Source organism: Gadus chalcogrammus, chromosome 15 (assembly GCF_026213295.1).
Source record: "Gadus chalcogrammus isolate NIFS_2021 chromosome 15, NIFS_Gcha_1.0, whole genome shotgun sequence".
In the NCBI taxonomy this organism is placed as follows: domain Eukaryota; kingdom Metazoa; phylum Chordata; class Actinopteri; order Gadiformes; family Gadidae; genus Gadus; species Gadus chalcogrammus.
The window spans coordinates 24207938-24225284 of NC_079426.1; the positions used below are offsets into that span (position 1 = coordinate 24207938).

The window sequence follows — 17347 nt, forward strand, 5'->3', positions numbered from 1 at the left end:
GCGCGCATATTCGACGGTACCGCCTTGTCATTGGTTTACCCAGGTGCCATTCCAACACCATTGCTACCTCTCATTGGCTGAATCTTTGAGGAAGTTGTAGACTCAATCAATATAAGTCGCGGGGAGACGGAGCTCTGTTCGTTTGTATATTTTATTTACGTGACCATATGTTTGGTTGATGTTAAAAAAAAAGAATCAAAGAACCAGTTCTTCTTGTTTTGGGGAACCAGTTATTGTCGTTCACGTTCGGGATTCGTTCGTTGTAACGAATCAGTCGCGACCGACACATCCCTAGTGGTGATGGAGGAGGTCGGCAAGGTAGGGGGGGGCTAGGCTGTTGAGGGCCTTGTAGGTGATGAGTAAGATTTAGTAGTTGATTCTGTGTTTAATTGGAAGCCAATGGAGTTCACGGAGGACAGGTGTGATGTGTTCTCTGGAGCGGGTACCAGTGAGGAGGCGTGCAGCATACATACATAACATAAGATAACATAACATATTCTCCATCCATCCTGTGAAAGGGTCATTAATGCCGGAGTTCTCTGCAAATTTGAACCTGAGGGATTGTGATCATGCCAGCGTCGTGGCCACCAACCCATCCGGAGCTGTGTTATTGGGGATAAAAGTACAACACGTTGTGCCTATCATCGCATACACCCCTCCTTGCTCTGTCAATAACCTATCCATATCTTTATATTCCTTTAACCTTATTTGTGGAAAACTGTACGAACTGTTGCTGATTATGATATATGTAATTTATCCAAACAATATTTTTTCTAATGGTGGACAACCAAAACAGAGTCGATTCAAATCCTGCCGTTATTTGATTTCCTCATGCGACTGTTACTCCTTGCTCGGCGGACGTAGTTTGTAGGCTCCGGGTGAGTCTGAATCTGGCTCTGGAACTTTTTGTTTCTATTGTAGAAATACAGACTCATGTACAGCAGTTAGTTATTCAAAAGCATATTTCCTTTCATTCTATTTTTAATTGTTCTAATGGAAGTCCCTTATGGGACCCTTGAAATGTAAGTGAAAGCATGATTTACAGTATCTACCTTGATTTAATTTCACACTACATCCCTCCTTGCGCATTGCTTCAGCCATGCGCATTGAATGACAACCAAACCTAACAACGCTGTAGTGCAACCAAGTTGAAGTTCCTTTCCTTAATCATCTGTATATAAACCAATCTATTGTGAAGAGAAATGAAAACCAGTATACAAAACCAAAGGTCAATATTGGTGGGCCTATGCAGCCGTCTTGAGACCACACTGTTCTCCAATGCAGTAAACCGTAAACGATACATGAGTCAGTATACCTATGTGCCGCAAGGTATATTGCTATAGTATGATATAAAAAAAAATCATACTATGAAACGCTGACGTTGTATCAAAGCGTTACAGCAGTAGCAGTGGCATTTGAAAGGTGAGCCCACTACTTCTGAATCTAAATTGAGAACCTAGCATATAGGTTCCCTTCCCAGCAGATGTATGTTAAAATTTGCATGTTCAATATCACTTCTGTGTTAACGTATCTTATAATAACAGTTACCTTCATTATACTACCCGATTGTCCTACACTAACTATGTATATTGGATGACCTAATTTTCATTTATTCTACCTATTGCTCGCATTTGATGTTGTCCACACTTTGATTCACTCCTATTGTTGTAGAATGTATGTGTGTATTTGCTTGGATCACTTTATCCAGGACGGTAACTCCGGTCAGAGAGTAGACGCATACACTAGGGTGGCGCTTCGGAGCCACCCTAGACCTTGCCATAACGAATGAGACATGGACAGTGTCGTCACTCTTTGTTGTGAGGTAAACTACCGAACCGTATGCCTGTTCAGAGGCATCACAGAAGACATGCATTGTATACTCTGTGGCATCATTGGCGATGTCCTGTGGTGCGTAGGTTCGCGGTAGGGAGATATTTACCAGCTCCGGAAGTTCCCTCTCCCAGCTGGACCAGGCCTCAAGGATGTCAGGAGGAAGGTTTGGGTCATCCCAGCTCCTCTTCTTCGCCCACAGTTTCTGTGTTCTCTCCTGAGGGTCGGTGCTCTTCTCAGCTAACCATAGCTCTGTGCTCTCTGATCTGGCAGTGGAAGGCAGATGGGAGACGACAGATGGGAAGTTACTTGCCCACTGCCGGATCTCAAATCCTCCCGAGGCCAGACACTGCCGCATCTTGTCCACGAGGAGCTTGGCAGACTCGGGTGTTGAAAGGCTCTGGAGACAGTTGTCCACGTAGAAAGACTGCTCTATGGACTGCAGGATGTCTTCGTTTCCCTCTGCGTGGTCTTTGACGTGCTTCTGCAGCGCAAACGTTGCACAGCATGGGCTGCTTGTTGTACCGAACGGCAAGACTTGCCACTGGTAGATGTTAGGTTGCTCTTCTCGTCGCAGGTTCCTCCAGGCGAACCTCAGCAATGGCCGGTCCTCTGGTAGGAGCCGAACCTGATGGAACATTGCCCGGATATCTCCACTGATGGCGACAGCATACTGCCGGAATCGCAGGAGGACCCCGATGAGCGATGGTCCAAGGGTTGGACCTGGGAGGAGTTGCTCATTAAGGGAGAGGCCGCAGTAGGTGAAGGAGCAATCAAAGACTAGTCGATCCTTGCCGTTGTGATGGACGAGGTGATGGGGAATAAACCATGACTCACTGGACTTATCCGTCTCTTCTTTGCTGAGCTTGGTAACGCACCCTCCATCGATGAGCTTTTGGATCTCTGCTTCGTAGACTTTAGCCTTAGCTGGGTCTTTTTCCAGTCGGCGTTCTGTGCTGCGGAGCATTGGCATGACTGCTTCAGCAGCGGCTTTCAGCAGTGGCGCGTCCTTAGCCCGGAGCAGAGGTGTGGCGTACCGGAATGTGTCAATGACCTTCACCCTCTCAGTGCGTGCTTCCAGGATGCTCACGGCCTCTTGGTCCAGACGGGACCGTACTGCTAGCTTCTCGCTTCGAAACGGGAGGACGTCGAGCTGCCAGAGACGTTCAACATGTTGGTAGTAGTCGTCTGGCGCTGGCTTGAGAGATGTGAAGTAGCATGAAGCAGCATGAGACCCGAGACCATCTGGACCCTGGAGCACCCAGCCGAGCGCTGTGTGTACAGCTGCGGGTCCACCTCTGGGGCCGAACCTGACGGGCTCTTTGGCTGTGATCAGGTGGGTGCAATCTGCACCGATTAGCAGTAGCGGACGCACCTTACTGAAGTTATGCAGCTGGAGGCCCCTCAAGTGGCGATAGCGCTTCTGAAGTGCAGTTACGGGGTAAGATTGCTCTGACAGGGCTAGCCGTCCCGCTGTGAAGGCACCCTTAACCAGGTGCTGTTCTGAAGGCCGTGCCAGGGAGGCCACATGGAAGTTTACCGACGCACCAGTGAGGCGAGCCACATCTTGGCGGATCGTCCGCAGAGCGAGAGATTCGGCTTCGCCTTTGAGTTCCAGGTGACGAACGGCAGCTGGCAATATTATTGTGCGTTCGGCCCCATCGTCAAGGATCGCGTAGGTGTGCAGCGACTTACTCCCATGGCTAAGGATGATTGGCACCACCTTGAGGTACACCTTTCCTCCTTGCTTGGAGTTGGCTAGTGAGGCGCGATCCTCTGGCGTGATGAGGTAGACACCGGGACCTGGCTTGGTAATGGTATGGAGAACTCTGAGGTGAACCTCCTGACATTCACTGCACGCTTTCTTCAGGGTGCAGGCATCTTGCTTATGGTTGGTACGACCACACTTACGACAACGCTTGCCGTCTGCTATCCACTTCTCGATCTCTTCCGGTGAGTGCCGGACGATGTCTGGACACTGTGATAGGTAGTGATCGGCACTCTTGCAGAAGAGACATATCCTCTCGAACTTCTGCTGCTTGGCCTCCTACCTAAACGTGTCTGAAAGCTGACGGCTGTCAGGTTTAGGCTTGTCGGAGCCATGATAAACTGAGAGGTTGCGAGGCCTGGGCACAGGAACTTGCCTATCTCTGTTGGGGGCCTGTGGCCCTTCAGTCCGATGGCGCTGTGCCATTCTTGCGGATAGTCTTTGAGCTTCAGCCTTCACCCTGAGCCGATCGACATGGCCGGTCGACATCACTTCCATTCCGTTGGGCCCTTCCAGCGATGTAAGCATTCCCACTAGCAGGTCGACGCTAAGGGCGAAGCTCTGGAAGGCTTTGGAATCTCCTGCTTTGAGGTCAGGAGAGTTCAGGATCGTGGCAATCTCACTTTGTGCGAGTTGATGTGGCTGTCCGTATTGCCGCTGTAAGGCCTGCATGGCGGCGGTGTAGGGCTGCGCATAATGCCTGCAGGACTGTGCAATCAACCTGGCTTCATCCAGAACCAGGTGCTCCATAAGTACACGGTACTTGTAATGCTCAGAGAGTTCAGTGTGGGGGCTGAGTAGGTGGTCCAGCGCCATTTTAAGGTCAGTGAAGTCTCTCTCATTGTCGTTGACCAACTTAGGCAGTTTTGGTACTGGGACTGGCTGCCTGGGAGGCTGGAGAGCGGATGGCATCTGTGTTGGTGTATATTGGGGCTGAAGGGCATACTGGACCGGTGCTGGAGGCACCAGCTGATAGGCTGGCTGAGTTGTTGGAGCAGGCTGGGGGTGGTACACCGGTTGTGGATGATGGCTCAGCTGGTACGGTGGAAGAGGCGCCAGCTGATAGGCTGGCTGAGTTGGGATGACTGGCGGAGGCTGATACGCTGTCTGCTGGGGGACAGCAGGTGTGTATGGTAAGGGCGCCACTGCCCATGTGGGTGGTTGACAGGTAAACTGCTGAGGCGTGCCTCCTGGGTGCTGGCCCACTGGCTGGAGAGCAGCTGCAGCTGGTAGCTGGTGTGCGGGGTACTGCGCTGTTGCAGTCTGGGGTTGATATGTAGGCTGTGCAGGCGTAGATGGAGAATATTGATACGCTGTCTGGGGTTGATATGTAGGCTGTGCAGGCGTAGCTGGAGCATATTGATACGCTGTCTGGGGTTGATATGTAGGCTGTGCAGGCGTAGCTTGAACATATTGATATGCAGTCTGGGGTTGATATGTAGGCTGTGCAGGCGTAGCTTGAACATATTGATATGCAGTCTGGGGTTGATATGTAGGCTGTGCAGGCGTAGATGGAGCATATTGATATGCTGTCTGGGCAAGTGTCATTGGCGTAGGCTGATATAGGGCCTGTACGGCCGTTGGCATATTGGCGCACATCATCTGCACAGGCGATGACACAGGCTGGTTTGGATGGAAGGCAGGCTGGTACCCCGCTGCTGTTGACAGTTGTTGGCCCACTGCTTGCATCGCCTGGGAGTTAGACTGTGTCGTGACCATACTCGTCGCAGTGGGAACTGGCGGCCTAGGAACTGCTCCGAATAGCGGTGCAGAAGTTATTGTTGATGGCAGGGACTGAGTCAACGTGTAGCTCTGCTGCCTTTGGCCTAGTGTACAACCTGTTTGAGACCGCAATACTGCGGTTGTTGTGCACAGCGACGATGTTAGCGACAGCTTATCTTGAGGCTGGGTAGGTGGTCCCGGCTGGGGGGATAACGACTGCTGCTGAATAACACGGCTGTCTGGTTGGGGGTCCAACCAAGGTGATTGGTTCGACGGGACACCTAGACCAGTATATGGCGTGTGCTGTTGCGTAGGAGGACCTGGTCCGCTTGCATCGAAGCTGTATTCTGTTAAGTGCCGACTGTAGCGGCTCTGTTCGGAGGTGGGTGGCGATTGGAGCCCCACAGACACGTGCTGGTGGCTGGGCAGACTGCTAGCATCCGATGCTAAGTCCCATTGACTCGCCTTATCGTCGACTGCTCCTGGCGAAAAGGGACAGGGAGGGGGCCCGAGCGCGGTGTATAGCTGGTCACCTGTAGCGGCGGACTCGGTCTGCAGGCTGAGTGACCGCAGCTGCTGTGCGCTGGCGCTCTCGATGTCGTCTTTGAAGGAGGCAGTATAAGGCATGAGGGACTGTGGTAAGCTGACCTGATAGCCCTGCATGTGTGCTGGAAGTTGTCGCGGCCTTCCTCGTCCTTGTGTTCCGCTTTCGGCTGCTGCTGTTCTCTGTGCGTCCATGGCTCCGTCGTGGGTGAAGTATTCCGGTTTCGAAGGACCAATGTTGTAGAATGTATGTGTGTATTTGCTTGGATCACTTTATCCAGGACGGTAACTCCGGTCAGAGAGTAGACGCATACACAGGGAACAGTTCAGGATGTTTATATCTCTTGCAGACGAATGACATCAATGATGGCTTCAATAAGCAACCGAATGAATGACGGAATGGATGAACAGATGTATGAATAAATGAATGATGTAGGAATGTTTTTTCTGTAAGACAGAATAAGAAATAGACAAATAGTTATTACTAGATTTACCTACTAAAACACCGGGCTCTAGTACTAACAACATCTCATAAATGCTATCTAAACATAACTGGCATAAATAGCTGCCACATGCACACGTTAACACAATAATGCAATAGTGCAATATAACGGCCGACATGGTGCGGCTGCGTGACGCACACGTGCTACACGAGGTGCAGGCTAATACACTAGCTACCCAATTCGTGAGTAAATCAATTAACACAGTAACAGAACCACACAAATCACGGCTACTATAAGGAACCGAGTTACGGAATGTATATAACATTTATATTACGTAGATACACGTAGTTCAATATTACTCACTCTTCACGAACGCATTCTCTGTCATGGCGTGTTAAGCAGTCGCGCGCAACGAGCTCTGGCACAGCCCCGTACAACTCGTAACTCTAGGACCCTACGGCGCTACCTGGGCTGCCCAAAGTGCCTGAATAGAAATAACGCTATATATTATACGATACGATATTACAAACTATAGGGAATTTACAACACCTATGTACATTGCATACCAAATCAAACGTGCATACACCTCATTCTCTGCACAACATCCTATTGCGCTACCTTTTGCATACCACATCAAACGTGCATATGTCTTAGCAAAGTGAAGTAAAGTAAAACCCAGTTTTATCTTTACTTATTTATAGCTAAACATGTCCCGGACATGTCCATTACTATTTCCAAGAGTTTTTTTTAGCTAAGCATGTCCCAGACCTTACTATACCATTACATGAACAGTATTTATTATTATAATTATCTAGTTTTTTGTTGGTCAACATCAAATCGATACATTAATTCAACTTTCTGATCTTGACTTACTTGAGTTCTCCCTGTATGCCCGTGATTGCCAACTCACCCGGAACCTCGTCATGACCTCCACCGTCACCGCTCCAGAACCCGCAGGAACGATTAGTCAGTCAACGTATTGCTCGGAGGCTCCCAAGGAGTGCCACAATCCTACGTCTATGGGGGAATTTTGAGCAAGGTCAATCAAAACCGTCTAAACTAGGTAGAATAAAGAGTCATCCAAACTTACAACAATTATGCACATCTGGGTATTAAATATATGGTGATATTCTATAAACAAAACAAAAACTGAACCTAAAAGAAAAATTCAGAAGTTATCGGTTGAAACAAATGTTATTGTAAGTCAATTATAATAAACTATTTCCAAATTATCTTATAGTTTTATCTGAAGTATGCTTTCAATATCCCCTCGTGTATGTAACTGTCGAGTAACCTCCATTATCTTGGTGGCTCTGACACACACGAGAGGACATTCACACATGGTATATTTATCCTCCATTTTTTTTTATTTTACACTTTTTTCATTTTATCTTTTATCTTTATACACACATTCGTAAGAAAAGTACGAACGAAGATGCATCATAACATGCATCAACAGACAATAAAACAGGCATATTATTCAATAATCGGAGGTCTCAGATGGGATTTCTCCCTGCGGGTCCCTTCATTCTCTAAAAGGTACGCAGAGAAGTCCGCTGAGTGGCCAGGAGTTCTTACACACTTAGAATGGGTTGTTGAGGGCAGTTGTCTCCCAACAAACCAAAAGCCTTTGTTAACCAGACATTAATCTATTGATTGAAGTTTCTTCAGAGGTTAAGAAGGTGGTTGAGGCTATTCCTTAACACCCTTTGTTTCTCTACGCTCCCCAGGGGGTCAAGTAAAACAGGCCCAAACCAACACAAGATAACAAAGGAACAAAGTGAGAACAGATTGAACACTAGCCTCAAAGGTTTACATTTTAAACAACCCTGCAGAATAACAGGGTGACAAGACCACATGGGAAGCTACAAACATACAAAACCTAAATTTGTAACATTAACAAAATATCTTAATATAAAAAAATCTGCATTTTCAATATTAGGCAACACGCTTCTGTTGTCACCGGAACGTTGTCAGTCGGGGTCCAGTCGGGGACAGTCGGGGTCATGTCATGGCTGTGCGTTATGGTTGACCATTAAACTGGCTGTGATATATTTTAATAATCGAGTATCCACTGTCTACATAGCCCGTCGTGTAATGAAAAAACGTAACACGTACATTGACAATCACAGTTAGGATGAATTATGGATAACATTTTATCTTACATATTTAATTTAATTGTAAGTATTGCCAATTATTAACCATAGATTACGTGATGACTTTTATTGAAATGTCTGTTATTATCATAATTTGTAAGGAAAAATATATTTTATTCTTTTTTATTTTGGTAGTCGGACCTCGTCAGGTCTGTTGAACTATGCATTTCTACCGCTTGTCCTCAGGGTCCTCTATTGGGGGGGATTCTTCCGCTCTCCTACGAGGCAGGTTATCGCAGAAATCTTCTAATAAGAATCCCCAGGCCTAGATATTCCCCGGACCTCTGTGGACGAGCGGTATGCATGCTATGGACAACTTTAAAGGCTAATCGTTCATGTTGTGGAGTCTAGATGATTATCGCTATCTTAAGATCACCGTGTAACTCTTGTACAGGGATCTGCTTTGATGTAAGACCCCTGGGTCGGTCTCTTTTGGTAGGACCTCTTTCGGTTCTGGAATCCGGCTTCCCTAATTATTGAATACAAGATGATGCATGCATATTGGTGGTACGATATTATATCTATTGCAATCGCTCCAATGGAAGCAATAGTTGACCTTTGAATATCTCACGCAGTGTTATTCAGTTTATTCGTATGTAGTACTGATTAGTGCAGAATTTTACCCATGTAGATGTAATATTCGCAAAAAATGTATTGTAATTGAACTACAGCAGTTGAGCTAACTCCCTCCTTGTGCACCGGTTAAAACCATGTGCACCATTTATTAATTAGACATATTATTTTTGCAGTTGAACCCCGTGTCTATTTGAACCATCCTGGTTCTCTAATATCAATGTGCATGACACAACCAGTGTCTATTGCACTCCTGTCTTGCTACACAAAACGCATGAAAACAGACAGAAGGGCCCAGCAACCTTGAAAAACATAATGTCTGTGAGTGTTAGGCATTCGTTACTGCATATACTGCCATTTCCTGAAGAGAGAGAGAATATTAAGATCAATGCACAGAAGTAAAATGATGAGTGTTGGGCAACCTGCAGTGCTTGTGTTTCCACTTCCTGAAGAGAAAAGAGAATATTTGTAGTAATGTAGACAATTACATTACTACAACAAAGTGGAGGCTTTGAAAAGCTGAGGGGAGGGTGTATTATGAGGAAGGGAGGAAGGAAACTGACCCTGCTTATCTCCAAACAGAGTCAGAGAGAGAGAGAGACAGACAGACAGACAGACAGACAGACAGACAGACAGACAGACAGACAGACAGACAGACAGACAGACAGACAGACAGACAGACAGACAGAGAGAGAGAGAGAGAGAGAGAGAGAGATGCAAGATCCCAATATCCCATATTGGATCTGCGGAACAACATTCTCGTCTGTTGCCCAAAAGATGTAAGCATGTAAATACACGAAGAGTATTTAAAGATATTTCCACATGTATACATAAATATTATTCTCCCAAAGATGTCAAATGCTATACGTTACAACATTATATACAAAATATTATGTGCTCAGAAACTAGTGACATTACTGATGGTTTCCAACTTATTGCTATGGATTTAGAGTCTTAGAGGTTGAGGGCACTCAATGCACGTGCGAAAACTGTAGTTATGATCTAAATATTGATATTTAAAGCAAACTCAAACTATATACTTCAAATATTTGGAATGAAATATGAAAAAAAAATACCTCCAGCTATTGACTAGTGAAATGTGACAATTATACTTGCACCATTGGCCGAATAAGTAGCTGCCAACACATCACTATCATTTGAAACAGATGGATCTTTAAGGGAACATATCTATGGAGAGAGAGAGAGATATAGAACATATCTAGAGAGAGAGATATAGAACATATCGAGAGAGAGAGAGAGAGAGAGAGAGAGAGAGAGAGAGAGAGAGAGAGAGAGAGATAGAACATATCTAGAGAGACAGAGAGATGCAAGATCCCAATATCCCATATTGGATCTGTGGCACAACATTCCCGTATTTTGCCCAAAAGATGTACGCATGTACATACACAAAGAGTAGAGAGAGAGAGAGAGAGAGAGAGAGAGAGAGAGAGAGAGAGAGAGAGAGAGAGAGAGAGAGAGGCAGAGATATTAAAGGGGTTTTAGGGGGGAGAGAGAGAGAGAGTGGGGGAGAGAGGGAGCGAGAAAGAGAATTAGCACCCGAACTGGGTGTTGCAGCTATTGTCTCAGGTCAGAGACCATGCGGTCTTTACAAAAGACAAGATGGCGTCTACCGACCTGCAGAACAGAGTCAGAGGCACTCAAACCACAAGATGGCACTGGTGGTTTGAACAAAAGGGAATAACAAAACGTGTTAATCACCTTTTCCTAGAGAGAGAGAGAGAGAGAGAGAGAGAGAGAGAGAGAGAGAAAGAGAGAGAGAGAGAGAGAAAGAGAAAGAGAAAGAGAAAGAGAAAGAGAAAGAGAAAGAGAGAAAGATAGAGAAAGAGAGAGAGATGTTATTGTTTTATGACAGACCATGCGGCCCTTACACAAAGCAAGATGGCGTTTATCGACCTACAGAAATGCGCCAGAGGCTCCCAGACTACAAAGATGGTGCTGGTGGGTGGAACAAAAGAAATACATCAAACCCGTCGTTCCGGGTTTGTGGCGTTTTGGTTGAGTCGGCTGGGGGCAGCCGGCTGGGGGGGGCGTCTGTTAGGGCTGGGCAATATGGCCTAAAAAAAATCCCAGACTTTTTGTGAAAAAATCTGATTTCCGATTTAAATCGATTTACATAAAAGGGCATTATGGGAGGCACTGCCATTGGAAACAGTGTAACCTGAAACATAACATAAAATGTAAAATACAAAATAAAATATTTCTGTAAACATAAAATATTACTAATGATAAGAGGTAGTTCTGATAAAGTGCCAACATAACATTTAAACTTTCAACATGTGTTCATAAATATACAGTGTTTTGCAAACAGTAATTACCTTAAAAAAGGGAATAGTAACAGGAGAAGAATGAGAAAAACACACACCCAGCTCTTTCCTTCACTCGTCTGTATTGAATGAGGAAGAGGAGTGCGATCCCCCTACTAGAGCCCCGAGGCATTACCAGCAGATTAACGAACTACCAACAGATCGACGAATTACTAACCACACAGATATATTTCAAATGAATTATTTACCTGTAAAATAGATTATACATAGATGAATAATTTGTTGTATACAACTTGTCACACTCGCTGCCATGTTTGAGTATCACTTTGGTAAATGCGCGCTCTGTGCGGGGGGAGGGCTGAGCTCATTCCGAACTACGGGAGCTGAGAGGGAAGCGTTGGCGGATGTCGAAGAGAAAACCGATTTTCATTAAAACAAGTCGACGTGAGCTACACACTCGAGTTAATCTATAAAATTTGTTTTATGCCCAGCCCTAGCTTCTGTGTGCGGTTTTTGTGCTCTGGGGCGGGCGTTTCGGCTCGTTGTCGTGCAGGGGGTGTCCCGGGTCTGTTTTGCGCCAGAGTTAAGTTACCTCTCACTTATCAACAGTGACACGTATGTGACCTTGCCGTCGCAGTGTTAAATATGAAATGTTAAATATGCTGTAGCTCTTGTTAATATATTAAATAATGTGTTTTGTTTTCACACACCCACCTCATATGGAGCCAGGTTATTGGAGGATAGATTAGCTAGTTAGCTTTAGACTAATCTAGTGATAGATGGTGGATGCACTGATGGTTCTTCTATTTATACCTGCGGTTCTCTTTGTTTGGGAAAGAGGGCCTAGGATTGGGTCGTTTTGGCTTTTTTCTGTTGAGTTGTGTGTTGCGCGTTTTTTTTTTTTTTTTTCTCACCTGTTTTGCTTTTGTCGCAGCCTTTGGCTACTACTCTCATGGTTGTTTGCCCACACTTATTTTTTATTGGTTTTACCAGACTCCTTTAATGCCAGCCCATTCAGTTCAGCCCTAAAGTATGACCACCATTAACTCTGGTAGTGTAAGGGACCACCCAGTAAGATTTATTTCATGGAATGTCAAATCTATGAATGGTCCAGTTAAACGTTCTAGGGTTTTTACTCACCTTAAAGGTACGGCCACACCAGACGCGTATCTTGCGTAATTTTTACGCGCGTAACGCAGCTAAAATGTTGCTTGACCATTTTGTGTCAAAAATGGGCATACGCTCCTAACGCGCCTACGCTCCTAACGCGCCTAGATGAGTCCATGTCCATGCAAGTGAACGGAGCGTTCCCTCTTCGTCATAACTATCAAACCAAACATCCTTCACATTCAACGAGCGAACATTACGAAAGTAAAATGCACATTTCTCGCTAAAAATGTTTCCATAAACGCATTTAATGGCGTAACTATGTTACTATTTCCACCCAGAATAAAGAAAGTTGTCGGCCGTGGCTGCGCTGGAGTCCGAGGTAGGAAACCCAAACGCCGCCGTGTTTGGGTGACAGAGTTTGGATCGGGTTAGATTAAATAATCTCGGATATAAATAACAATAATCGGGTTAAATAACTTCACATGGTGTGTCTGGTGTGTTTCCAGCATTCGTAGTGTTGATCAGCAGAGAAATAGCCGCCAAGACGTTGAGGTTGCTTAGTAACCAGAGACTGTCCATGCAAGTGAACGGAGCGTTCCCTCTTCGTCATAACTATCAAACCAAACATCCTTCACATTCACTGAGCGAACATTATGAAAGTAAAATGCACATTTCTCGCTAAAAATGTTTCCATAAAAGCATTTAATGGCGTAACTATGTTACTATTCCCACACAGAATAAAGAAAGATGTCGGCCGTATGCTTCTGTCCAAGCTCACTACTCTCTGCCAGTGACGTCGGGTCAAGCTCAACGCTGATTGGGCAACGCGGCTAATCGTCATGCGTATGAGCGTAAAAAGTTCAATTTTTTGAACTCTTGAAATGTATGCGTATATATACGCGCGTTACGCGCGTAAATACATGCACCTCATACGCGCGTTACGCACGTAAAATGTTGCTTTAGCGCATGTAACGCGTGTATGCGTCTCATACGCGCGTAAACCAATGGTTCCCTATGGAAAAATTGATGATTTTATACGCGAGGTACGCGGGTAACGCGTTTGGTGTGGCCGCACCTTAAGAACTTGAAGGCTGACATTATGTTCTTACAGGAAAGGCACTTAAAAACAGCGGACCATGTCTCTCTGTGTTCACATTTTTAGTCTAGGAACAGGCCAGTGCCTCTAACACTGATACAAGGTGTTATTTCCAACATTCCGCCATTTGTTATGTCTCAACAAGGATGAACCAACCTGGTTGTCTGGGACATAGCCAGGGCCGTATACCTTATCGAGGGTGAGAGTGCTTCTGTTCTCTTGATCTTCATGTTTTTTTTTATATAATACTCGCCCCAACCCTTTGGTTCGGTGAGAAGAGGGTTAAAACCTTGGATCGGTCAGGTGTTTCATTCCAATTTTAATGTAAGTGCCCGAGGAGCAGCAATACTGGTGAACAAAAGGATCCAGTTTACAGCCTCAAAAATTATCGCTGATCAAAATGGGAGATATATAATTGTCACAGGTATGCTATACCAGACCCCAGTTCTTTTAGTTAATGTTTATGCACCCAATTGGGACGATGTAAATTTCATGGACGTGCTCTTCTCCTCCCTCCCAAACTTGAATACGCATTGTCTTATTTTCGGGGGTGACCTAAACTGTGTTTTGAACCCTGCTCTAGACCGCCCTAGCCCTAAATCTTTAACTCTTTCTAAAACGTCCACTTCCGTATCAACCTTCATGAACGAGGATGGGTGTGTGGACCCTTGGAGAACCTTAAACCCAGTTTCTAAATCATTCTCTTTTTTCTCAGCTGTCCACCACATCTTCTCCCGTATAGATTATTTTTTTATTGATAAGACTATTATGAGCTCCGTCCATTCAGTTGACTATAGCGATCTCAGATCACGCTCCCTTACAGTTAGATATTTCTTTCAGTCTACATAAAAGGTGTTTCCTCTCTGGAAATTTGACGCGCTACTGCTCTCCAATACGGTGGTACATTGCATTCACATCACAAAAAAAAGGTCGACAGAAGGGGCGGCACTTCTTCTCGTATCCGAACGGATCTGGGCACTGAGAATTGTGTATTGGGGCAAATGCAACAGTTTCTAAGAGGTACCCACGATGATGCGTTTTCTGAAAGATGCTACATTACCGGTTCAAGTAACCATAATCAAAGAATTGAACAATCGTGGGGATTTCTGAGAACACACCATGCGCAATTCTGGATGAACTCATTTCAAGATCTCAAAGACCAGGACCATTTTTCAGGGGATTTCTTGGACAGAAATCTCATTCCGTTCACTTGCCTGGAAATAATTGAGGTAAGCTTCACGACTGAAAATACTTTATATTTTTCAAGTTGGGGTAAAATGCACCCTTGTTTACCAACCAGTTTGCTTCATATATCAACAGTAAAACTGAACAGACTATAGTTTTTAATCTCTTAAAGTAAAAGGCAAGTAATGTATCAACATGTATTATATATTAATATTTATTTCAGGAATGTCCAAAATAGCAACATTTAACATTTATATTTATACATATGACATATTACAACTAAGCCATGCAAACAAATATGTTGTCATTAATAAACAGACAAATAAATAAATACATATATAAATAAACAAACAAACATTCGCCATTCACTGTTTATCCAAGCAAATTTCGCAAATGAATTACCCTCGAATCTCATTGGAACAATCTACATGTGCCCACTTTTGGCACCCCTCACATCTTATCCAGTCCCCCCCACTAATTGAATATCACTCCCCACACTAGAGGCCTTCTGTATCATCTTCTTTCTTCTTATTCTTCACTTCAGCTGGGCTTTTGCGTTAAACTTATTTTTGTGTGCCTTTGTTTCGTGCAGCTATCTTGTCCTCCAACATTTTCCTCCATAGTGTAAACTCTTCACGCCCAAACCCTTGCAGGCTCTTCAAAATTGCGCCCTGGTGGCCTGCTGACTTGGATAACTGTGAGCGGCTATTAGAGAGGGTTCTTGGTGAGATTGGGTCCTCTGCATTGGAGCGCACTCGTAGAGCGCATCTCAGCTCTCAGCTGATGGAATACAAGTTCCAGACGGTGTTGCCAAAATGTAAACATTTGTTAATTGCCCTTATACCCGTGCTGTCTGAAAATGTCATCAAAATCCGCGCAGAACCTCTGGAGTTATTTTGCACTCAGAGAGACAGACCTCTCTTCCTCCACATCCAGATGGGGCGTCCTAGGGAATAATTCCCCTGATGATTCCGGCATCTATAATGAAAGCCCATAGTCCCATCTACAAAAAAGCAAACTTTTTGAATATGAATATTTTGCTTTGAGTGGGGCACATCTGATTGACCAAAGCACTTTCCCATAGTGATATATGATTTATCCATTCAATACCAGTAAATTTAATACTAAATATGACATATCTCCAAAACAAAATGTCTATGTGGTGGGGGTAATTATTTTCCACAATGCTGGTGCTTGAGCGGCACCCGTCAGATCTGTTATTTTCTGCCAAAAAATACATTTGTAATCAGCATTATGGTTGTCCTGAGGTTCTACTGGACTAAATTATATATATTGCTCAACATGATTTTTGTCTTTGAATGCCTTAATCAACAAGCAAAAACATTTATTATGTACCACATTGTTATTTAAAGGGGCTGTGATTGGTCTGAAAAGGGGGCCCTGCATAGTCTAATTTCTAGTCCTTTTTTTCAGAGGTAGCTGCAGCAAGTGGCTCAGCTTTGGAACTGCAACAGAATTGGCCCAAGCAGGAATGCCGTTTCTCCAAGTGGACGACCAGTCATATTGTACAGCATTCCACAACTGTTTGGCAGTACAGATCACTTGAAAACTGTACAACCTCAACAAGTACAACTATGCCGAGAGGAAAGCCTGCCAAGAGGACCATATCCATGCGAAGAGACGGTTTTTGACATTTGCTGTCTCGTAATGGCAGAAAATCATCTGCACACACCCTCTACTGCAGAGGAAGCCATTTAACTGTCCCTTTTTTCGCGAGCATGCATCCATACTCTGCTGTAAGGGGAGACATACAGACCAAAAAACCTTTGGGTTGTCTTTTGCCCGTTTTTACCATATGTTCTCTTTCAGACAGGACAATTAATGTTCAAACTAAGTCTTTATTTTCACTTCACTTTGTGACAATAGGCATTCTAGCTGTGATTTTTTTTCCCTGGTATTGAGATTTCACCGATGCTTTCAAGAGCATCTCCTCTGCAAGATAGATTAACTCTGTCATACTGTATATGTCTTTTACAGTTCTTCCTACATTTTCTGGACCGCTTAGGGTTCTCTTTTTCTCCACATATTCTCTTGTTTGTGTGTTATTAACTGATTCTACAGCAAAGTGAAATCACAAATTGCAATAAAATGTTGCAATTTATTAAGGCACTTCAAGTAACATGTCAGTCGTTTAAAACTCTTCTGTTGACAATTGACATTCATAAACATAAAAAGTCATAAACATAAAACACATTTTTAAGAATACCTCAATTGGTCAATGCATTGAATGCAAATTCTCAATTGGACATCCACAAACAAGGTGAGCACCACCATATCAATGTAAGAACAATACATTGGTCAAGAGGCACTTAAATTAACAGGTCAGTGCACAGAATTTAAATTCACAACATGAAATGCAATACAGTTGGCGGTTTTCTAGATCATGGGAATTGTCCCTGTGTAGTTACTCTGAAAGTATCACAAAACATTTCAACAAGGGATTACAAACAAAAAAAGATTCTGGAAGTTGCAGCATGGCTTGTTACAGGTCAGATCGCAATTACTACATAATGTCCATTAGAAGGTAATTGCTGGAAAGTACATTTTCCATCTCCATCCGCAGCTCAGGGTAGGAGCAATTCTAAGATTGCTCCGCATGTATGTGCAATTGGTCG

At 44.4% G+C, this 17347-nt stretch overlaps 1 protein-coding gene across 1 annotated transcript in view; it reads left to right on the forward strand.

Annotated features, from left to right (window-relative positions):
- Positions 1-17347, forward strand: part of LOC130404229 (inactive phospholipase D5-like) — a 112436-nt gene that overhangs the window by 70077 nt on the left and 25012 nt on the right. The window lies entirely within an intron of this gene.